Source organism: Castor canadensis, chromosome 11 (assembly GCF_047511655.1).
Source record: "Castor canadensis chromosome 11, mCasCan1.hap1v2, whole genome shotgun sequence".
Classification (NCBI taxonomy): Eukaryota; Metazoa; Chordata; class Mammalia; order Rodentia; family Castoridae; genus Castor; species Castor canadensis.
In genome coordinates, this window is record NC_133396.1 from 58193762 (window position 1) to 58217235 (window position 23474).

General features: G+C 41.8%; 1 long non-coding RNA gene across 1 annotated transcript; it reads right to left on the reverse strand.

Annotated features, from left to right (window-relative positions):
* Positions 1 to 624: 624 nt before the first annotated feature.
* Positions 625 to 9079, reverse strand: LOC141414068 (uncharacterized). The gene is made up of 3 exons (XR_012439166.1): positions 8796 to 9079; positions 3409 to 3465; positions 625 to 851 (listed from the first exon to the last, which is right to left on the reverse strand). It is a non-coding gene; the product is annotated as an uncharacterized lncRNA (long non-coding RNA).
* Between the last annotated feature and the right edge of the window lie 14395 nt (positions 9080 to 23474).

The window sequence follows — 23474 nt, forward strand, 5'->3', positions numbered from 1 at the left end:
AAGACCTTAATTTGTATCATGAAATAACCTTTGTAAAAAACCTGAATTTAGATTACACTGTTTTAAATAAAACCTTAGTAACCTTATACCTTAAAAGACCTAAGAAGAAAATTAAATTAAATCATCTTTTGAATTATAGCAATCTATAAGAACACATGAGTCAATAAACCTAAAAAGAGTTAAATGTAAATTACACTCATGGTAGAATGACACAGATTGAGATTATTGTCCAAAAATTTTCTTTAGTCCTAAGGCAGAGAATAGTTAGACTTGATTGGGATTAGAACTTTAGATAACTTTTAAGCAGTTGTACACATTAACTTTATAAAAGTAGTTTAGGAACCATCCTAAAGACATCTGCACACACACACACACACACACACACACACACACACAATGTAGGCATGCCAGAGAATACAAGCATACATAATGAACTCAAAAAAGTAAAAATTAAGTGGCCACAATTGGTAGAAGACAAAGACAAACACAGAAAGCACACAATGACACACAAAGCAATCACATTAATTCAGAGTGCACTCTTAAACAAACCATTTCCTTGTGATTATGTTTACCAGATTAGATTCCTAAGTAGTTTGTAACAGATCTTTAACACAAATACCCTATTCTTTGTCCAATCCTTAACAGATTAATGTATCAAAAACAACATGTATAAAAGCTATATAAATTTAGAGAATTTTAATCACAAGTTACTTATAATTTTTCTAGAGGATGGCAAGATGGCATCATCCTTGAGTTACCTATTCCTGGGGAGTGGCAGGATGGTGCTGGAAACATAGTGGCTTCATCATGGTGGCAGCATTCCCTGTGATCACATGGACTCTCCAAAGTGTCTCTCAAATGGAACACAAAGACATGTTACATGCAACGTACAGGCTCAAAATAGCAATCTGTTATAGGAATAAGACATTTACCCCTGAGTTAGGCATGCTAATGAAAATACCAAATAAATTGCCTATTGAAAATATCCACAAATAAGGACCTATTTTTTTTTAACCTCTTGGCTGTAAGCCTATTTTTTTCTCTGTAGGTAATGGGACATTTTTTAAAACATGTTATTTATGTCATACTTTGCAAAATATCATCAGAGAACAGTTAAAGTTTTGTAAGGAAAATACAAAACAAAACCAATGATTACTTAGTACCATGAAATTCTCCTTATCTCTAGTATATATTTAAAACTCATATTCTAGTGTAAAAAAATCTTATTAATAGAATAATTTTGCCTTCAGAGTAAATGAATTATACTTTATAGGTGACCAATGTCCAATTCTTAACTAAACTGTGCTGTTTTTACTTAGAGAATTTAACTTCTTTTACAGCAACAAACAGCTGTAGTGCCTAAGGTGCCAGGGCAGCAGCAGGCTGCATAGGCTGGCTAGGTGGTTCTTTTTAGGCCCACACTGAGAGAAGGGGCTGGAGTGTCAGCTAGTGCTGAGAGGCAGGGCTGGCTCCCAGGCTGTCTTCCCACTCTCTGAGCTGAAGCTCTGAGGCTGGTGCTGATAGGGGGGCCAGATAATTGGGGCACAGATATGTGCCCCCAGTTTCTAGCTCCACTAATCTCTATTCAGGATTAGATAGCCAGAGCCCAGAGGTCATCACAGGAAATTCTAAAGTTAGCCACTACTATAAAGCCTAATTCACTTTTTACCCAGGAGCAATCCACATCTTAAACAACTATGTTTGGGACAGGTTGGTTTTTACATATGAATTTAAAAAGACAAAGACCCAAACCAAGGAGCTAGACAGAGCAAAAGCTAGGAATTTCAAACAGATATTCTACATCAATTAAAGCAGGAACCAGTAGATTACTCAACGTCTCTCCTAACAAGACAATGACCAAAACTTAGAAGACCACCCCAGGGCCAAAGGGATTCACTGAATCTTTTCTTCTCCTGCTGGAGAACCAAGCCAAACCTCAAAGGCTGTTTAAAGTCTGGGGCTGGTCAGATGGCGTGTGCCCTCTCACTCTCGCTGGAGTGGCCACCATGGCTGAGTCCCACCATTGCTAACATGCTTCCTGTGCCACGTGGCTACCTGGGCCTGGGGATGAGAAAGGGAGCAGAGAGAGGGGAGAAGGAGGGAGGGGAGGCAGCTACAGAAAAGAGGCAGCAGCTACGGAGGCAGTCCTCGTGGGCCGTTCTGACAACCCTCTCCACCCGGGCCAGATGGCAAACTTGTGCCCTGTGGCACTGGCCACCTCTGTGGTTCCACCCTCCCCAGCTGCGTTTCTATCAGGACAAGAGCACAGTAGTGGCTTATGGAGTGTTGAGTGCATAAGGCCTCTATGTCTCATTGCACTTTGTGGGGATAGGCTAGTGCAGCATATTCCAGCATCTCTTAGCTGCATGCTCTGGGTGAGAAGCTGATGCATTGGGAGAGACCCATGCATGGGGAAAGGGTACAGGGCCAGAGGACAGGGAGAGATTAGTTATAAGAAAACAATCAATAACATTTTGTTTAACTCCTGGCTAGCTCACCAAAATTGTTAACAGTACCAGGGCAGTCTGTGATCAGAAGACTTCCTAATTCTTTGTATCCCACAAGGAAGAATCCATGGCAGGACACGTGGGTGTAAAGGGAGTTTATTAAAAGTTATGAAAGGAAAATACAAAGGGGAACATGGCAGTGCCCAGGTGGAGTCTGCCAGCCAAGAGAGTGTGTTTCTACTCTTCAGGTGCTTTTAAAACCTACGATAACCTAAGGGAAAGGGAGAATCAGGTGATTCTCATCCAATAATCAATGAGTGGGGAGAGGCATGAGTGGTCCCTGGCCAGGTGAGGGTGGTTCCTGAGCCCAAGCATGGTTAATCTAAGATGCAGTATTTTTTTCTATGAGTCCCAAACTTTCCCTACTTTAGCCTGCCTCAGAGGCAGAAGAACTTTAGTGCAATTCCACAGCCCTTCCACCTTGTGTTTCATGCTGGACTGTGGCTCAAACCTGAACACAGCCAGGAGGTCTAGAAGAGAGTTACCATATCCTGACCAAGTACCAAAAGCCTAGGCAAACCGAGAGCCTCCTCTAGCAAAGATTTGGCCAATTGTGTCCAGGAAACAAGTCTCCCTAGAGATGAGAAAGGAAAATATGACAGAGGACGTAGGGAAAAATTTCTCAGACTTGTAGCTCTAAAGATATAGTTCAAATTCTGCTACATAGAAAGCTCTGTTTCTGACCCATAAAACAAAACTCAGATAGTACCTGAAATACTCACTGTGAGATTAAAAAAGGCCTTGATTTCCCTATTCTTGAGGCAGAGACTAGACCAGAAAGGACCTCAGCACTTACCTTTTTCTTTCAGTTGTAAAGGGAGCTGTGAACCCAGAAAAGGGGAATTAAATCCAGAGAAATTTTGGTCAGCATTAAAAGGAGTATTGGGAGAGCAATACTCACCTGAGGCCAAAACACTGATCATGGTAGCTTGGTGAAAGAACTGGCCTCATAAATTATCTGGAAGGTGGAAGAAGACAAGGAAAGGTCTGGAAGTATTGGCAAGACACAAACAATATCATACTGTACTTTGTAAACTTTCCTAATTCTCTTGACCACTGCATTTCACTTTTTCTTTCATGAGAGTAAAATGCATGCATTTGAAAGTTTAATGGCTGTATTATGAGTGGAGGGGAGAGCCGGAAAGAGACAAAATAGTTTCTGTACATCAGGGACCATGAGCCTTTGTTTGGTGTTTGCTTTGTGGGGCTAGGGGTCAGACTCAGGGCCTTGCTCATGTTAGGCAACCGCTGTACCACTAAGCTACATTCCCCACCCCCAACATGCACCTACCCTTAGAGCCTAGTGTAGTGGCCAGCCCGTATAGTTTACTTGGAAAAAAGTCAATATGAAAGAGAGCAATTTTCATTACCTAGCTTTGGAACTGACACTGATTCTCTGGGGGTGGAGGTAGAGATTTAAGTCAGAACTTTCAGACAGACAGAGGCCATCTTTCTTCCACTCTAAATGCTGGGGGACCAGGAGCACTGTCTTAGTCACTAAGGGATGAGTGACTTTCCCTGAGCTCAAAGCCAAATAAATGAGAACTGGGGTTTGCCGTAGTCAAATCCTCAGCTTAAGTCGAATAAATAATAAATAAATGCCCCTTCGAGGCTGACTCCTAGAGTGTTTCCACTGCACAGCCAAATCAAACCATAGAAATCTCCATCAGGCCCCAAGGGCTTTCTCCTGTTCTCACCAATTAGTGAAAACACCCAAATTGTCCTCTTGCAGCCTCTGCAACTCCAGGCTGAGCAAGACTCCTAGAAAGGCCTCTGGGCTCTTACCTCCCCTGGGGCTGTACACTGGAGAAAAAAGAATCCCTGGTTGTGTGAGCAGGTCTCCATACTGTGGGTGCCTGGAGCTTGGCTTTTGAAAGGAGAGAGGGGCAGGATGGGGTCCCTCCCCTCCCCTTGCTGGGGGGGATTAAGACAGTCTATTGTCCCTGGCCTGATAGCTTCAGCATTTGCATATATCAAGTCCCTGGGGCTGGGAATAGAGGCTCCCCTGCACCTGCTACCCTGAGTTCTGAGGGTTGACCCCATCAGACCTTCCAGGTAATTCCATTTGTGTCATCACAGGTCCAGGGATCCTGGCTTGAGAGTGAAATAATGACTGGAGAGGAATGGCTGAAAATGGTCAGAGGCCTGAGAAAAGAATGGGCTTTGAATCCTTGGTGTTCTTTTAAACAGGCCTTTATTTGGGGAGCCTTCCAACCTCCTAAGCCTCATTGAACTTGAAAAGCTACAAGCTTCCTTTCTTTGCAGAGACCCTCTGCCCTTTTCCTTACCTCTTTCATCCAAGTCATTGTTAGGGGCTGTGACAGTGAGCACAGCAGAGGCTTGGGGGAGGCAGCAGTACCATATCACAGATGTAAAAATGGTAGAACAAACAATCCCAACAATCCAGAGGAGGGGTGGAGGGGGCCCAGCGTTGGTGCTGAGGGGACTTGGGTCTGGGACCTTGCTTTCCTGCATAAATGACATTGTTCACTTAACAAACTACTTACACAAAATGCACTTTATTGCTCAGAACAGCAACTAATATTCCCACTGGACAGGAGGGGAAACTAAGGCTTGCCAATGAGATACGAGGGAGGACACAACAGATCAGTGATGTTGCCAGGACCAAAACCATTCCAGAATTCAGACTTCATTTTCCAAAATTCTCCCACCATGTCCCTGTACCTCCAGCAGGACCATTACAGGAAAAAAATTTTGGTTAAGGTTTCATGACTTAGTTGAAGGGTTCAATACGCCTATGATGAATTAGCTTGAGCTCGGAACATTTTACTAGCAAATCAGGCACAAAAATTTATTGAGCACCTGAGGTATGCAGAGCCTAGGGCTGTGCTTGCACTAGTTTTGCTGATAAATGACACCCTAAGGAACATTAGCTAATGAATGGTTTCATTGACTGATGTGTGTCCAGATGAACTAACAGGGCTGGCCTAATCTCTAGGAGCAATCTCCCATGGCAATTCCCCTGCCTACCTGGTGCGCAGCCTTTTCTTTCCCTCCATTAACCCAAAGCACTCCACAGCTCCTAACATTTGCTTTCCCAAGTCAGGAAGGGTCAAGACAACAACTCCTGGCAGTTGTTGGCTAATTAATTTCATTTTAATATCATTGGACATCAGGCCAGAGTTGTCACAGTTATTGGCATTTGTAACTTTCTTAAAAGAATTGAACTGTAACTTGCACACAGCAAATTCACCTTTTGAAAATGGACAGTTCTAAGAATTTTGGCAAATGGTTTGGTAGCCCAATCATAATCAAGATATAGAACAGTCCCCCTCCTCCCACCAAAAAAAATTACCTCATGCCCTGGTATATACTCAACCCTACCCTCTATCTACCCATCGGCTCTATAGTTTAGTCTTTTCAAGAATGTCATAAAAATGGAGCCATACAGTAAGTAGCCTTTTGAGTTTGGTTTCTTTCCCTTTTGAGATTTATGCATGTTGTGTGGATGGGTACTTTGTACCTGGTTATTACTGAGCAGTATTCTATTATGTGGATGCACATTTTGTTTGGTCATTCCCAAGCTGAAAGACATTTGGGCTACTTCTAGTGTTGGCAAATGTGGCTATACACATTTGCTTACAGTTTTTGTGTGAATATGCTTTTATTTCTTCTAGAGAAATAAAGTTATATATATAGATGTATATAACTGGGATTTGAACTCAGGGCTTCATGCTTGCAAAGCAGGTGCTCTACAGCTTGAGCCACACCTCCAGTCCATTTTGCTCTGGTTATTTTTTTTGGAGAAGGGTCTCGTGAATTATTTGCCCAGGCTGGCCTCAACCATGATCCTCCTAATCTCAGCTTCCCACATAGCTAGGATTACAGGCATGAACCACAGGCACCTAGCTAACTATTAATTTTTAACATGTGAAGATGACACAAAAATCACTTTTAGTAATGGCTAATGAGATTCCCCCTTTTGTTTTCTTTGCATCAATATGGAGTCACCAATGTTATTATTCAGTGTGCTTCCTTTACAGTCAGTATTCTCTTTGAAGCTTATGCACTGAATTTGACCATTGAGAGTCCTTCAAGCTGGCTTCATGGTTAACATGGCCCCATCAACTCAGAGAACTTGCAGACAGCCAGGCTCACTTTGTACTTCCCTCCTCCAGAACTGGATTAGTGATTCCATGGAGAAGCCTTATTTCTCGTCTTGAAGAATGGCGTTTAGAAAGCAAAATCTAGATGACAGGGCTCTCATTGTTATTAGGTATCATTGCTCCCGGTCCCTCTGTATGGACTGATATAAAATATATGTATATTTTTAAAAATCACTTCATATCAATATGTCAGATTCAAATCTACAATACAGGTTTTCTCCCCTTAACTTTGATTTTATATTAGTTTCTCTTCTATCTTTGAAAAGTCTTCTTACTAATATTGAGATATGTACTTATTTGCTTTATTCTACACTATACACAAACCTACTTAATTTGCAATGCTATAAAATTGAGTGGAATTTAACATTTCTTTGCAGTTATTATTATCATTTTCCCACTTCTTTTATACACACAAAAACTAGCATACTAAATATTCTGGTCTATACATTGCTTTTTCACTTAATAAAGTATTTTTGGCAGTGCTGGTGTTTGAACTCAGAACCTCACACTTGTTCGGTAAGTGCTCTACCACATGAGGCACTCTGCCAGCCCAATAATGTTCTGGAAATCTCTTCTTATCTGTACCCACAGCTCTTCACTGTTCCTTCTCAAAAACTTCCTAGTAATCCACATGGTAACACACCATATTTTATTCACTCTGTCTGCTAGTGATATGAATTTGAGTTGTTTCCTGTCATGAAGCCAAGTAACCATGGATGGAACCCTCTGGAATCATGAGCCAAAATAAATCTTTCTTCCCTTAAGTGGTTTATGTCAGGTATTTTGGTCATCGTGATGAAAAACTAACTAATACATTTCCAATATTATGCTATAAAGATAATTCCATGTGATAATATTTTTAAATTTGATAAGGCTATCCACCCCCCTCAATGATGTTCTTATTCAGGATTTTCTTGGCTACTCTTGCTTATTTATGTTTTTAAAAACTTTGCCATCATTTTCTCTAGCTCTCAGTAAGTGGGCGGTGGGGGGTGGGGGTGGGCGGGGACCAGAAAGGGAGGTTTGCGTGTGCATGGAAAATGGTTTGGTATTTTTATTGGACTCATTTAAAATATATATTAACTTGGGGAGAATTAACATATTTGTAACGTAGAGTCATCTTAATTCAGAACATAAGATGTCTTTCTACTTGTCCATGTCTATTTTTATGTCTTTTAGGAAAGCTTTAAATTTTTCTTACATAGTTTTAGCAAATGTCTTGTTAAGTTGATCTCTAGGAATTTTATCTGTGGTGAGGTTTTCAGCTAAGGCTCTCCTTGCTCTGATCCAGCCTTGCTTGGGTCATTTAAATAAATGAAACTTGCACTCCAACTACAGTGCTATCTAAAATCTGCAGGGTCAATCTGCCCCGAACTCTACAATAACGGTGTCTTCACACAGGGCTGTCGTCTCATTTCTCACTCTCTCCTGTTTCCTTCTTGCCTTTGCTCTACACCCACCAAACCGTCTTCCATTTGTGGACACCCTTAGTTTGTCTATTCCATTCTCTGTCACCCGTCCCTTCCTTTCCATTCTATCTTCTTGTTGAAAGAAAGACTTTGGACAAATTAAATTCACCAGAGTTTATTTGAGCAATGAAATGCTTCATGAATTGTGTAATGATTTAGAGCAAAAATGGTTCCGAATGCTCAACCCCACCACACGTGCAGGTTATATTTATAACCACAGAAAAAGAAATGACCTACAGAAACAACCTGGCTGCACTCAGCATTTGCATTAGCTGGTCCCATTTTGGCAGTCTTCAGCCTCTGGTTGGTGGAGTTTCAGCTGCTGTGAAACTCATTGTACTGTGCTGTGAAAGTTACTCATTGTAAGTGAGTACTCTGAGGTTAAACTATAGACTGTTTGCACATCAAGTTAGGTTACAGTTCGCTATGTATGGGGAGATTCTTAGGCCAAACTTATATGTATACAGGCAGCTTGAGGCCAAACTTAATTCAAGTTAACACTCTCAACTACATATACACTGACTAACTTTTGTTTATCCTTTAGATTACAGCCATTTCCTTTGGAAAACATTCATTGATTCTTCTAAGACTGGGTCAGGTACCTGAACCCCCCAACACACACACACACACACACACACACACACACAGAACTACTGCAAGATGCAGCGAGATGTTTGCAATTGTTCTATTACCTGCGTCTGTTTTGGTGGACAGGCAGCTCCTCCAGGCCAGTGACTATCTTCCTCAGAACTGTACACCCAGGACCAGCTCAGCATCCAACTATATCAGCCCCTTAACTTGAGCCTGTGGACTGCGCAGAGTTTGTGCTGAGAGCTACCGGTCCCCTTATCTAGAGCATATAAATGCATGTTGCTGGACTTCCTGAGAAATGAGGTGCTTAGGCTTAGACAGAAGAAATTTCAAAGGAAGGATCAAAGAGCACTGTCTCCATAGACGGGCTCCAATGGGACTTTTAATGCTCATAGCTACTTCCCCTATCCCCTTATTATGTCAGATTGTTACCACTTAACGTGCACTTAGCACTTGTGCACTGGGAAGCCAGTGGGGCTTTCAGTGAAGCTTGTTTTTGTGTTTCGTAACATGATAAGAAAATGCTTTCCTCTCTTGCCCAAGTAGGAGAGATGAGCCTCCTTTCAACAGAGGATGCACAAGGTTTACATGGCTATTTCTCTATTCTGGTCCTGCTCCTTCACTTCAATTGTGGATATAAAAGTTTAGGGGAACATTTTTTAAGGAAAATATCCCATTTGGCATAGAGATGCAGAAGAGAGACCCACTTACACTTAGCATCAGCCTCTTCGGGGTTCTGCCAGTGAAGACCAAATGCTAAGCCTGTACCCCCCTCTTTGTTGCCCTCTCACAGAGGCACCCCATTCTACCCCTGATAGTGTAAAAAGATGAGTGGTTCTCAATCACTGGAGTGCCCCTGCATCTCCCAGACTGCTTGTTAAAATGTTAATTTCTTATTCAGGTCTGAATTAAGGATGGAGAATGTGCTTCTCTCTGAGAAGCCCTACCCAAGAGAAAGCACAGGTGAAGCATCAGCTGTGATGAACAGGACAAACCTGTCTGTGACCAGGAAGGAAAGCTGGTCCCCCAGAGGGAGGAAGACAGTGTCCTCATGATGAACTATAGCTCCTTTTTCTCTTGGGCCCTAACACCAAGGGTTCACAGGTTGTTCAAAGCCAAGTTCATTTAAATTTAGATTAGGAAATAATCCTATACATTCTTTTACTTTGCAGAGTATAGCGGAAGGTTAGAAATGAGGTAAGATTTCAAAAACCAAAGAAGCAACAATAAATTGCTGAAGTCTCTAGAATTTTTGCAAAGGTCTGTCAAGATAGAGGCAGCCCTAGTGAAGGGAGCCTTTTCCTCCCAGATGTTTGGGTTAAATTTAGTCAGAAGGTTATGAAAATAAATAAGATGTGACCCAAGCTTTCCAGGGGCATCCAGCCCCACTGGAAGGCTGACATAAGAATAAAGCGGAAGGAAACAGGCCAGGCTAGTGACTCAGACAGCATATGTCAGGGCGCAGGAAAGAAAGGGGCTGATCCAACCCAGAGATGGAGCAGGAGAAAGAAGCCGACTCTCATTAGTGTCTCCTCTGCTTAGGCACTTTCTGCGTCCTCTCACATCTAATCCTCCAAACACCCTGTGGGGCAGTTATCCATGAACCTTATCAGCGTCAAAGCTTTTGGTAGCATGAGTGGCACTTTGAGCTGGGAAGGTAATTGAAAGAAAGCAATAACCCGCCTAGCTGGCTGAACCTGAACTTTGATTGTCCTTAGAAAGCTTTGGAGTCTTGCAAAAATTAAGCCACAAGATAGCTTAAAGTCTTAAAGTTTTGCGTTGTTGACCATGATGTTTATAAGCCAAACATAGAACAAAACAGAAAGCCTTCCTCCAGCACAGTTTTACAGTCTCCCCTGTGTTTGCCTCCAGGCCAGCCCCAGAAAAAAACTCACCCATTGTCTTTGGGAACTCACCTGCTCTCATCTGGGATCCTGGTGGCTTCTGAAGCCCCAGCCATATACATGCTCGTGTCCCCACCTTTCACAGACACATCTCTCTCATGTTTGGCATCAGAAACTTGACAAACAAACCTCTCACAGCACACTGAATCTACAAGCAACCAGTAGAAAGAGGAGAGTATATTCAGCCAGAGGAAAAGAAGTTGTTCTCTTGCCTCAAATACTGCACAAGCATAGGCAGGTGAAGTAGCATTTAACTTATTTATTTCTGCAAGAATTAGGGGGTTCAGACCCTCTAATCTTGAGTAAGGAGCTGAGAATACCCCTCCTCTATATCCACTTCATAGATGAAGGAAATGAGGCACAGAGATGGTGTGTGTGTGTTCTCCACCACACAGCCTGTCTGAGTCATCGTTGCAGAATGCTGTTTATCAGGAAAATTGAGGTTTCCTGGTAACAGGTCCTCTCTGAAGGTTCAAAAGACCTTGTTAATTCCCTTTCGCCTTCCCAACAACCTCCAGAAAGTTCTATTACAGTGCCGTTCAGGTCTTCAAGTGAATAATATGAATAATTAAATCATTCTGGCTACCTGACACCTGCAACATCTCTGAAAAAGACATCCACAAGAGCACATGAGTTGCCTAGGCCTCTGTGCACACCCATGTGCACGCTTACACACAGGCACAACTGTTGCCTGTTGGATGGATTCTTGCCTCTATTTCTGAGTTCTGCAGCAGGCCATAAGCCCCAGTGCACTACTGGTGCCCCTGTACCGTGAGTTCCTTTTTATCTCCTTTCAGTGCAACCCCTCGAAGACTCCTTTGTCCGCTTATTGCCCTCCTAAGGTGGGGTTTGCTTTTGCACCTAGAAGGTTCTCTTGGATGCATGTCTTCTCCACATAGTCTTACTGGCTTGAAGCACTACCTCCTCTGGGAGCCATGGTCTTATGATCACGGGGAGAATGTATGTGGACTGGCCTTGGCCTCTATCAAAGCTTTTCCAAACCCAGGCTGCCTATCCATTTCTTTAACTCCTCCCTGTGCTAGCCTAGTCTTCACAAACCCCTGTCACCAGTTAGAGGAATGAAGTATCTTCCATATTCCTTTCAACAGGAATTCAGGCTTTGTTAAATCAAACCATTAAAATAAGGTCATTAAAACACTTGGATGTGTGACTCAAGTAGTAGAGTACCTGCTTTGCATGTGTGAAATCCTGAGTTCAAACCCCAGTCCCACCAAAAATAAATAAATAGATACAAATAAATAAATAAAATAAGTTAAGGTCATTAAAAAGAAAAAAAAGACTCAGGTGTTGGGGCAAACCATTTCACCACAGAGTCAAAGAGCTGCCTAGGGATGAATGATGCCAGATTTGCTTTAGGCTCATGGACAGTTCTTATTCCAGAGGATTTTTTTGTTTTTAGAAATATTTTTTCTTTTGCATTGGTGTTGGGGGCAGTGGGGAAGTGGAGGGGAAGGAGAAAACACAGGAAATGCAATGGTTTCTTCAGTGTAAAGCAGGGTGGGGAGAGACAGTAAGCTCCCTGAATCAAAGCAGAAGGTGGGGGAAGCCTGTAGTTAACAGAAATGGGACACCTGCAGAAAATGGGGGGCAGAGGAAAAACACCCATTTGGCACAAAGAGAAACCACACATTTCTAAGAGCTTCTGTGGGTGCATTACCCATCGTTAAGCTCTTCTGTGTGCCACTGGCTTCAGGTTTGGATGTGTTTGGCAATGGTGGTGTGGAATTGTGCCAAGGCACATGTGCCTGGAGTAGATGCTCACTTGCCATTCCTGGCAGACCCCTTTACTCCTACACACAGAATCTGCTGAGTGTTAAGGAAGAAAAGTACTGTGTCAAAGCAAAGGAAACCAGTTGCACTTCCAAAGCTAAGCTGCATACACATTCTGCTTTATTTTCTTGGAGCCAAGAGCAATTTCCACACCAGTGAAAATATCCTGGAGTTGAAAGAGAAATGAGGCTAACTCCACTGGCTGTATCCATTAGCTGACAAAAATTATTTGTGCTTTATAGTTTGTTATATGGTTCGTGGTTTATATTTAACTCTGGGATGGATGTTACCTGTTTTTTACAAGAGAGACAGTGGAAACACAGTGTTGAAATAATTTCCCAAATAATTATAATTAATAATAGTAATGCATAGGGCTTATCAAACACTTTGTATACACCAGTGACTATACTAAGAATTTAATGTTATAGGAACTCACATATTACTCACAAATCACCCTGGCTGGTCCCTTTCTCAACTTCCAAGCATCTGTTTCAGTGCACTAGTAATAGGCGAGCGAGAACTTCCTTGTTTTCTTGTTATCTTAAGAGAACAGGGCTTAATGTTTCCTATCTCTTGGGTAGTTTTTCCTCACATTCAGAAGAAAATCCAAAGTCTTCATTACAGTATCCAAAGTAGCATAATCAGTTCATCATGTCAAGTTCTTTCCTGCCCAGGACCATGGTATTTGCCCTTCCCTCTAACACACTCACACAAAACATCACACATTACTAATTTTTACTCACCCTTCATATTTTCATCTCTTCTTTAAAGATACGTTGCCTGACTTTCCCATCTGAGTCAGGTTTCTCTATTGTAGACTGGCCAAGTATCCTATGTTCTTCCTTTACAGAGTGGATCTTTTCTAATCTATTTGCTTGTTTTTATCTTCCCTATGTGTTCATTTAGAGCTAGGGACAATGAGTCTTTTTGTTCACTGTATTTCACATAGTAAGAGTGTGATAATTATTTATAAAACAAATTTAAAAAGCATTTGGAAGTAGGGGGTTGTCATTATCAACCTGATTGATGAAACTAGTTTTTCAGTGAATAAAGAGATAAAGTTATGGTTCCTCAACTGTGTTGGTGTCTATGTTGGTTTCTGGCATGCTGGTACATAATTAACCATCTTAAAAGGAAAGTGAAGGAAAAGAAGGAAGAAAAAAGGAAGGTAGAAAAAAGAAAGGAAGAAAAGGAGAGAGAGAGAGGATAAAAGAGAAGAGAGGAGAGGAGATGGGGAGAATGGAGGGGAGGGAGGAAGGGGAAAAAGCCCCAGGTGTAGTGTTTGTCTGCTCCTGTGGTGTAAATGTTCCCTCCACACATGGTGAGGTGTGCCACCAGGAAGAGGTATACACACTAGGCATTTGAACGCTGGTGTGGGATGGTAAAAGACATCACTGTTTCTGGAAAACCTGGTAGTTCTGTCATTCGTTGGGAAGGAGAGAATTTCTTTTAAAGAATTAGTTCCTATTTTTAAAACATTTGCTTTGATTTATACACATTAATTTCTACTGTGGGTTAGAACAGAGGTAGTAGCCCATAGTGAGGGCCTGTGTGAGTGAGATATTCATCTCTATAGTACTTGGGTGATCTTGAGCCCCAGACTGGCCATCTCTGGCCACAGTGCATTCACCAGAGCACCCAAATGTACTTTTTTGTGAGTGTGAGAGCATGGAAGATTTCAAATTACAATGGGGTGGAAGTGACAGCATTGTAGACACCCAGGCCCCTCCCCTACGCTGACAGCAGGCAAAGAGAGGGGAGAATGCCCACCCCCCCATCTCCAGAGACTGCTCCCTAAGCACCTTGGGACTCCCCACCCCCAGCCACTTCCAAACATGCACCCCACATACACACACACTGGCGCATAAACTTCCACCTGGCTCTGAGAAACATCTGGAGAGGCTGAGGAAGGTGGGAAACACCTTTCTCGTGATGGTAAGGGACAGGGACTATTTCCATTTTGCAAATGACACTATTAAGAGTTAGACAGGACAAATGATTCAAGCAAGAATACTTCTTACATGGGCAGCAGAGTCAGGGCTTGACCGTGTTCCTGTGCTACTGTTTCTTAATCTTCTTTTCCAAGGCACTAACCACAATCACCAAATATTTCACAGCATGCCACCCCCCCTCCACTAAACTAGCAGTACAAACCTTGGCAGCGCCAGCCTTCTCCACCCTTTGTCCCATGTAAAAGTAAAAAACCAAACACCGAAAAGAATGGCGTGTGTTACCTGCAAGCTCTCCAGCAAAGAAGCTGCATCCTACACCTCCCTTTATCCCACAGCGCCTGGAAAGGAAAAAGGCATTAGGAACAACAGCAAATGTTTGTTGGTAGGTTTATAAAATCATAAATAATTAATCATTTGTCTTCTTATTTTTATGTATTTATCACCCATGATAAAATGACTTGACTTAAAGCCTCTCTATACTTTCTGCTAAAAATATTTTCTTTCCCACATTTTGGGGAATTCCTTCCTTTTCCAAAACAATTTCTATCGAACAAAAACAGAAACAAAGAAAACACACAAGTAGTTTAGTGAATCAGGAAAAGGCAAACATCCTTACAGCCATGACCCAAGTCAAACCCACATCCCTGCTGAATCTATCACCATCTTGATGTTTCATTTTTTATTGTCTCATCACAAAAGTGCATGCAAACCAACCAAAGCACTGGTCAATGTCTTTCCTTGAACTGTGTCCGTTAAAGAGCCCACTGGGCCTGCAGAACATCCCATGGTCTGGACTTTGCTGATTGCCCACTCATGATGTGGTTTGCCTCCATCCTTTGCCCTCTGTTTCCCCAGCTCATGGCCAGCTGGATGCAAAAGTTTGACCCAGCCCAGGTTCCATCGTTTTGGTGACTCCAGGTTGTGTTGTGTTCTCTCATCAGAGGGTGAACGAACGAGGTCTTGTGTGCATTTTATGATCCACTAAAAGGCATTCAACAATCAAGGTCTGGATCCATTATTCACCAACACTTGCAAAATAATGAGATTCTAATTCTCATTTATCGTCCGCAACATTGAGTAAGTGAGGCAACTTTGTAGCGTGGGTCTTTAGCTACCTTTAAATTTTCCTGCTTTTGCATGAAATTTTATCTTCTTCAGTTTGCATTTTAATTTTATAATTCTCTTGTTCAACCTCTACTTTCTTACAGTATTACCTTTAATGTTTATTTGCATTTGTATTCTTTCTGACTCTCTCTCTCATATTTTCATGAGCTCTGCCACTTTTTATGGTTTCTTTAATTGCGATTTGTTTGTTCTTCTTCATGCTCTGTCTTATTTTTGCAATGTCATCTACTTTGTTTTGAAATAGATGGTTATTTCCATCAGGTTTTGTGTATTTCTTTTTAAAGTGCATTCGTTGTTTATAGGATCTCATCGTACCTTTTTTCTTCACAAAACTTCACCTTTTTTAATGGAATTTGATATTGACATTTTTTTGTTTGTTTCTTTGTTTTTTGTGGTACTCAGGGCCTCGTGCTTGTTAGGAAGACGCTCTACCACCTGAGTCACAACCCCAACACTTTCTTCTGTTTTTAGTTATTTTTCGATAGTGTCTTGCATTTTTTCCTGAGGCCAGCCTGGAGCCAAGAGCCTCCTAATAGCTTCCCATACAGCTAGGATTACAGATTACAAAAGGCCTTGCTTATTTATTGAGATGGGGTCTTGCTAACTTTTTGCTCAGTCTGGCCTCCCAATCTCTACCTCCTGAGTAACTGGAATTACAGGCATGCACCACTGCCCGTGGCTGATCTTGACACTTTCCTATTGCTCATTTTTGGTAAAATAATTTTTCCTGAATTTTTAGAGGAGCCTTCATTCAGACAACTTTTCTAGCTTCACAGGGCTCCCTGTTCAGTTGTTTTCCTGTCATGTTAAAAATGCCATGGCTACAATAAAGGAAATGCAAATTAAAACCACACTAAGATTCCATCTCACCCCTGTTAAAATAGCCATCATTCACAACACCATGAACAATAGGTGTTGGCGAGGATGCGGGGAAAAAGGAACCCTCTTACACTGTTAGTGGGAATGTAAACTAGTACAACCACTCTGGAAAAAAGTTTGGAGGCTACTTAAAAAGCTAAACATTGATCTACCATTTGATCCAGCAATACCACTCTTGGGGATATACCCAAAAGACTGTGACACAGGTTACTCCAGAGGCAACTGCACACCCATGTTTATTGCAGCACTATTCACAATAGCCAAGTTACGGAAACAGCCAAGATGCCCCACCACTGACGAATGGATTAAGAAAATGTGGTCTTTATACACAATGGAATTTTATGCAGCCATGAAGAAGAACGAAATGTTATAATTCACTGGTAAATGGATGGAATTGGAGAACATCATTCTGAGTGAGGTTAGCCTGGCCCAAAAAACCAAAAAATCGTATGTTCTCCCTCATATGCGGACATTAGATCAAGGGCAAACACAAGGGGATTGGACTTTGAGCACATGATAAAAACGAGAGCACACAAGGAAGGGGTGAGGATAGGTAAGACACCTGAAAAATTAGCTAGCATTTGTTGCCCTTAATGCAGAGAAACTAAAGCAGATACCTTAAAAGCAACTGAGGCCAATAGGAGAAGGGGACCAGGAACTACAGAAGGTTAGATCAAAAAGAATTAACCTAGAAGGTAACACACACGCACAGGAAATTAATGTGAGTCAACTCCCTGTTTGGCTATCCTTATCTCAACTAGCAAAAACACTTGTTCCTTCCTATTATTGCTTATACTCTCTCTACAACAAAATTAGAAATAAGGGCAAAATAGTTTCTGCTGGGTATTGAGTGGGGGAGGGAGGGGGTGCAGTGGGTGGTAAGGGAGGGGGTGGGGGCAGGGGGGAGAATTGACCCAAGCCTTGTATGCACATATGAATAATAAAACAATAAAAAAAAATGCCATGGCTGCCTTTCTCCCAACCGCACTTTTATTGAATCTTCTCTTTTCTTTTCTTCCTCCCCATTATCTGGAGATTGCTCTTATTATCTCTTAATGAGGATCAAACTCCAACCTGACTTTCAGAGGGGCCAGGCCTTGTTCAAACCATAGCAGGCGCCTATCCTGGGGCAGAATTCTAACTGGTCATTCCTGAGTTCAAGGGCAAGACTGCTCCCAACCCGAGGTCTTCCTGTATGCCACTTGTACTCAGTCCTCTTGCCTGGTCAAATGGTCCAGGATCTAATCACTCTTTTCTAATCAGCCCCCTCCTCTGGCCTGTGCAGTGAACTTGGCTTTGCTGTTCTGTGTCTCTGGCACTCAGTCTCACCCAGGCTCCTTGCTCCCCTTGGCTCCCTCCCACACTGGCCCCATGATACCAGATTTCAGGGATACTGGAGGTTCCCTCACAGGCTTGAATTTTGGAACTCATGGGGTATCTGGTCATTTAGGTGTGGTGCCAGTGCTATCTATGAGTTTTTGGCTTTGCTACCTAGTCGTTCTGATTTTAAGTGCAGAGTTAGAAGGTTCACAATCTGTACGACCATAACCCCTGCCATCTTTCCACGAGTCACAGTCACAGGCACATTATGACGGTACAGGTTGGCACTAGAGGAGTCTTCAAAGGAATTAGAGACGTGAACTAGTGAGAAAGATTAGGAGGACAAGTATACAAAATGAAATCAAGAAAAGAACAACAATTAGTTTCTCCAGAGAAACAAAACCAAACAAAGCACATGCTTGTATGCATATACACACACACACACCAGCTTAGACCCAACAGTGAAGTGAAATTTAAAATATGGCATGATTTTAAGCAATTGAAGGGATCTAAGATAAAAGAGCTCATTTGATTTTAGGAATATTCTCTTTTTAGTGGCTAGGCATTACCACTTTGGGCTTATTGAAATGGAAAAAGTGATCCTAAGTGATCTTGTGTATTTACTCAGCTCTTGCCAAGTCTACTTTTTGGTGTCAAGTTTGATAAGCATTACCTTCTTTCTTCCCATCACAGCATGTTTATGGGCAAAGCATGGACAGCTTTGCTGAAGCTTCAGGAGAGAAAGTGAACGTTAGCAACTCTGACATAGTAGGAGTGTAGTCGACAGAAAGTGGGTAATGGAAGAGTGGATGGAGAAGGTGGTAGAACTACCCTATCTTGACTAAGTGGGCTGTCAGTATTTAATGTCTAAAGTGGACTTGTTGAGAAAAAAGTTGAAATAGATTATTTAAAAATCAAATGTAGCCAATTTAAAAAAACTATTAATGAGTACCTGTCAATATTGAAGAGTAAGGGTAGTATCAAAAATGGCTAAATATTCTTGTTTCATGTGAAGGAGTCTATAGATATTGTCCACGATACTGATAAGTTAGAAAAGAGATATATAAGCTTTTTATCTACAATTATGAAGCTACCATAAAAAGAACTAAAGCAGAAGGCATGAATAAAATTTGTCCCTAGGAAGAAGGCCTTAGGAGGAAGAAGGCCTTAGGAGGAAGAAGGGAACCCTTAGCTTTCTCATGGGTATTCTGTGCTGTTTAACTGTCAGTGTCTTAGTTTGGCTCCCCCTAGAGGTAGACCTTAAGCCTGGATTTGGAGACCCGTTGAGTACTGAGAGGTTCAAGGAGCACGGAAAATGGTATTGCAAAGGGAGAAAACGCACAAAGTCTAGATGATGAAACCAGACACTGAAGTGAGTAACTAAATCCAATTCAAATAGGCAACTGGAAAAGAAAATAGTGCGAATCTTTCATACTCATCCCTCTGAGAAGCAAGGGAACTGGGGTGTTTATGTGACCACCTCATCAGTCACCCACTGAAGACTATTCCCGGCACTTTGCTAATTTTTCAGCACTTCTGGGCCACTGCTCAGAAGAGACAGAGAAGCCTCCTGGCTCTGGAGAAACCCTCAGGCACAGAGATGCAAATAGGGCTGGAAGCAGTGAGGGGACCCCAGGAAATGCTGAAGATCCAGAGACTCAGGGCAGGGCTCTGGCAGCATCGCCTACAGTTACCATGAGTATATGTTATCCGATAATGATGCTGCAGCAGGATGTATTTTCAAATAGCTGGTAAATCCACAAAAAGAAATGAACATTTACTGGGCATCAACTGTGTGCCACAAACTGTGCCAAACAGATCCATTTATATTGCCTCATTTAATCCTGATCACAACCCTGTTGTGTCTATTGTCTCTTTCAAATAAGGTAGTCACCTGGAAGACTCTGTAAAAATCACAGGGAACTTTGTTTTCTAAGTTAATTCATCTTGTATAAATAGAAGTAAATACTGCATAGGAGTCAGGTCAGAATTGATTCAGAGGTTCTTAACTTGTAAAATCACCAGTCATTTTTATCATAGAATGATGAAAATAATAGTTACAGGAGAATAAAATATGGCCATTGTACTTGGGAAGAGACTGAGTTGGAGGGTGGAAGGAGGATCATCAAATGTCCTTCCAGCAGCTGTGAATCTGGAGCTGGTGATCTGTGGAAGGGTCTGGTCTCAGCATAGAATTTACATGGGCCATCCCCTCTGCCAGGGACACTTTGCCCTCTGTCTTATCTTTGTTTTCCTCATTTCTTCACAGAGTTCAGATTTGTGTTAAAAACTCTTCTCCTCAGAAAGATCTTCCTACCCATGTCAGTCAGAAGAACACACCCCAACACCACATTCCTCTACCATCCCAAGCCCCATTTAATGCTTGGTATCGAATGGTGGTGGCCATTTTAAAAAGAGCACTGAAAACAAAAACAGCCTGAAGCAACCAAGGAACAAATGCACTATCTTCTCTCCTGCCATAATCTTCCATCTTTCTAGTTTTCTATTGGCTCTACTCAGCCATATGGCAATAATAATGAGACTCCATTGATGCAGCCCACGTAGGACAGCCCTTGACCTGTAAAGATGCATAGCATGGCCAGGAGAGGCATCATGAGTCAAAATGAAATATGCATTTTCAAATATTTGAACTTATTTGTTACAGCAGCATGATCTACTCAAAGCTGACTGATACACAGCCAATGCTTTTATTACTGGCAGTAAGACATTTGGGTACAAATGTACTCCCAGTGTAGTATCTAGTGTAAATGCTTGAAAAAATAAATGCAGGAAAGAGATCTAGTTTTCAGTGTAAGACTTGTTATTCTCCAGCAGCAAGATGATCACCTAATTTTATCTTTAAGTAAGGATGCAAATTAGCCACTTGGTTTGCTATAGGTATTGTGAAAGCATTGTGTGGATGAACTTGCCTATTCAAGTAACAAAAATAACAAGGTTAGTTCTATCTCGTTTATTTGAGAGGTTTTTCATCACAGATTTTCATATGATGCACTACTTGAAAATATATCTCAAGAGTAGAGGACATGGATGGGTATAAAATGAGTCTTCTAGGGGTGCAGTGGATTGCTTGTAAGATGGTCTTAATCCCCTTCTTTCTCCATAGCCATAATATTGGCAATTTGATTTTGCTGCTTGTGCCAGCAAAGAAGGGAGTCTGTTTCCTTAGTCCCTGAATCTGTGCTGAATTTTGATTTGCATTGACAAATGGAACATGGTTGAAGTTGTGTTTTGCCATTTTCAGCCCCAAGCCTTAAGAAGCCTTATCCTTTCCAGGACCTCTCTTGGAACAGGGCTTACCACTTTGAGAACTAGCCTTGGTGATCTACTAGAAGATGAGACCATGGAACAGACAGAAATTGTCCCACTGGAGGCCATCAGAACCCAGCCAGTCCCTGGCAAACAAAGCAACAGCCTGTGGTTCTCTGAGTGAGCCAGGCAAGACCAGATGACCTGTCCAGCTGAGCCCAGTTCAAATTCTGAGCTGGACCTAAGAACCATGTGCCAAGTAAATATTTACTACTTTAAACACTGGGTTTGGGGATAAGTTCCTATTCCTCATAATGGTATTAGATTACTGATGTGGGCACAGTGCTCAAAGAACAGTCATAAACAAAAACAAGTGGATTTCCCTTTATTTCCATTCTTGACATAACTTGCCAATATTTCTTCTCACCAAACAAACATAAACATGGTATGTTTCACAACACTTGCAACCATTCTATGGATCTTGGAATACATTTTCAATATGTATCCCCTGCTGGAAAGAAGAACAATCAAATGAGATGTCTGCAGATGTTGATCCCTTTTGTCTTTGACTTTGACTTACCCAGTGGCTGGGCAGAGATGAAACTATATCTTTTTAGGATCTAAAACATGCAGAGTCATGAATCTCATACTCAGACTGAGAAATCAAACAGAGTAATTGAAGGGATGGCAGGAAAGCATTGCTGCTCTTTCCATCTGTGTGGGTGGAAACGATCTCCAAGACCTCGTTTTTCTCTTGGCCTTCACACTACTGTAAGAGTCTCTTCCAGGTCTGATCAGACAGAGGCTACATCCAAACCCAGCCAAAATGTCTAGATGGAAATGAAGCCTTTTAGTCAATCACCCATATGCTAGGCCTTCATGCCAAACAGCTGGATGCTTGGAAGTATCTGGGCAATCAACCATTGTTCACTTTTCATCTAGAAATGTTGGCAGTCATAGGCCCAACCAAAGATATCTAGAGGCAGCCCATCAGTTCACCATTACAGCTTTGTGGATCCAACATCATGACATCATGACCATATGAAATCCATCCTAGTGTATGTTTAAAAAGGAACTTTCATTCAATCTAGTGTAACTCTTTTGTTTTGTACATAAAGAAACCAAGGTCCACACAGAAGAGTTACGTCTTGGCTCAAGACATGTAAACACTTGATGACTCCTCCAGGTTTAGACACTGGGCATCTTGACCTAGTTATTCACTTCCATTTCTCTACTTTCTGCTTCGTTTGGAGGCAAGAGAAAACTTTTGAACTTGTGCCTCAACTGAAAATCAGTAATGGGAAAACTCTCAACTAAATGAGATGAAATACCTGGTTCTCACTGACTTGAATAGGTAAGTCCATGCTTTGCTTTTAGAAATGCTTTCATTTTGGTTCATTACAACAATACCTATAGCAAACTGAGTGGCTAATTGGATCCTTACTTAGAGATAAAATTAGGTGATGGTCTTGCAGCTACCAAATGACAAAGTTGACACTGCTAATAGATCTCCTCCCTGCATTTAGTTTTTCAAATGTTTGTTGAGTGCCAACTTTACACTAGATACTACACTGGGAGAACATTTGTACCCATATGATGTAATGACTGTGTATCAGTAGGCTTTGAGTACAGCATGTTGTAGTTACAAAGTTCAGATACCATGGCTTAAAATGCAAAGATTTCATTTCGATGCATGATACTTGTTTGACTCTTTTGTGTTTTTATTATCTTTTTCCAGATCCAGCCATTGAAATAAGCAAGAGCAATGCATCTTGGGCATGATGTTTGTTCTATGGTCATTCTTACCATCTTAGAGACCTGAATTCTGGGGTACAGAAGAAAAATGTGCCCCAGAGACAGAAAGGGAAGCCATTGTAGGAGCTCTGTGAAGATGATTTCATTAGTTACAATGGTCAGAACAGTAGAGTGACTAGTTTGCATTTCAAACAAAGGGAAAAAAGAACCATTGTTTTGTGTGTAACTGTGAGCAGGGCTGGGTATGGGATTCTGAATTCTTTGTTAGATCCTCTGGCAAGGATTCAGCTGGCCTCTTACTTCTTCCTGTCAAATCCTGAAATGGACTACAGCCTTTGAACTAAAATGCTGCACACCCAACCCAAGACTCAGACAGCCCTAAAAATGGTCACTGCTCAGCAGGCAATTTTAAATCACTCTTGCCCTTGGCTATTTTAAATCATCCCCCCACCAGCACCATGGAACACATTAGACAACTTTATTGCCACATTCCTTGCCAATTTAATTTTTGTAAATCATATTCCAGCACTTTAGATTTCCCCATGTAGTAGAGAGATGTTTTTCAAGGGAGCCTTTGGATCGAGGATGGACTCCGTGGCTCATAGGGACCCCGCCCTCTATCCTTACAAGGGGGCAAGAGTAATTGTTAGCTGAGCTCCCTGGCACATTGTGGTGTCTTCTGGCATGGCCCACAATTATCAGGACTGTTATGCTAACCTGACACAGGTGATTCAGTGGAATCTGAAATATTGCATGATTGGCCTTGCCCCCATGGAGAAGAAAGAAG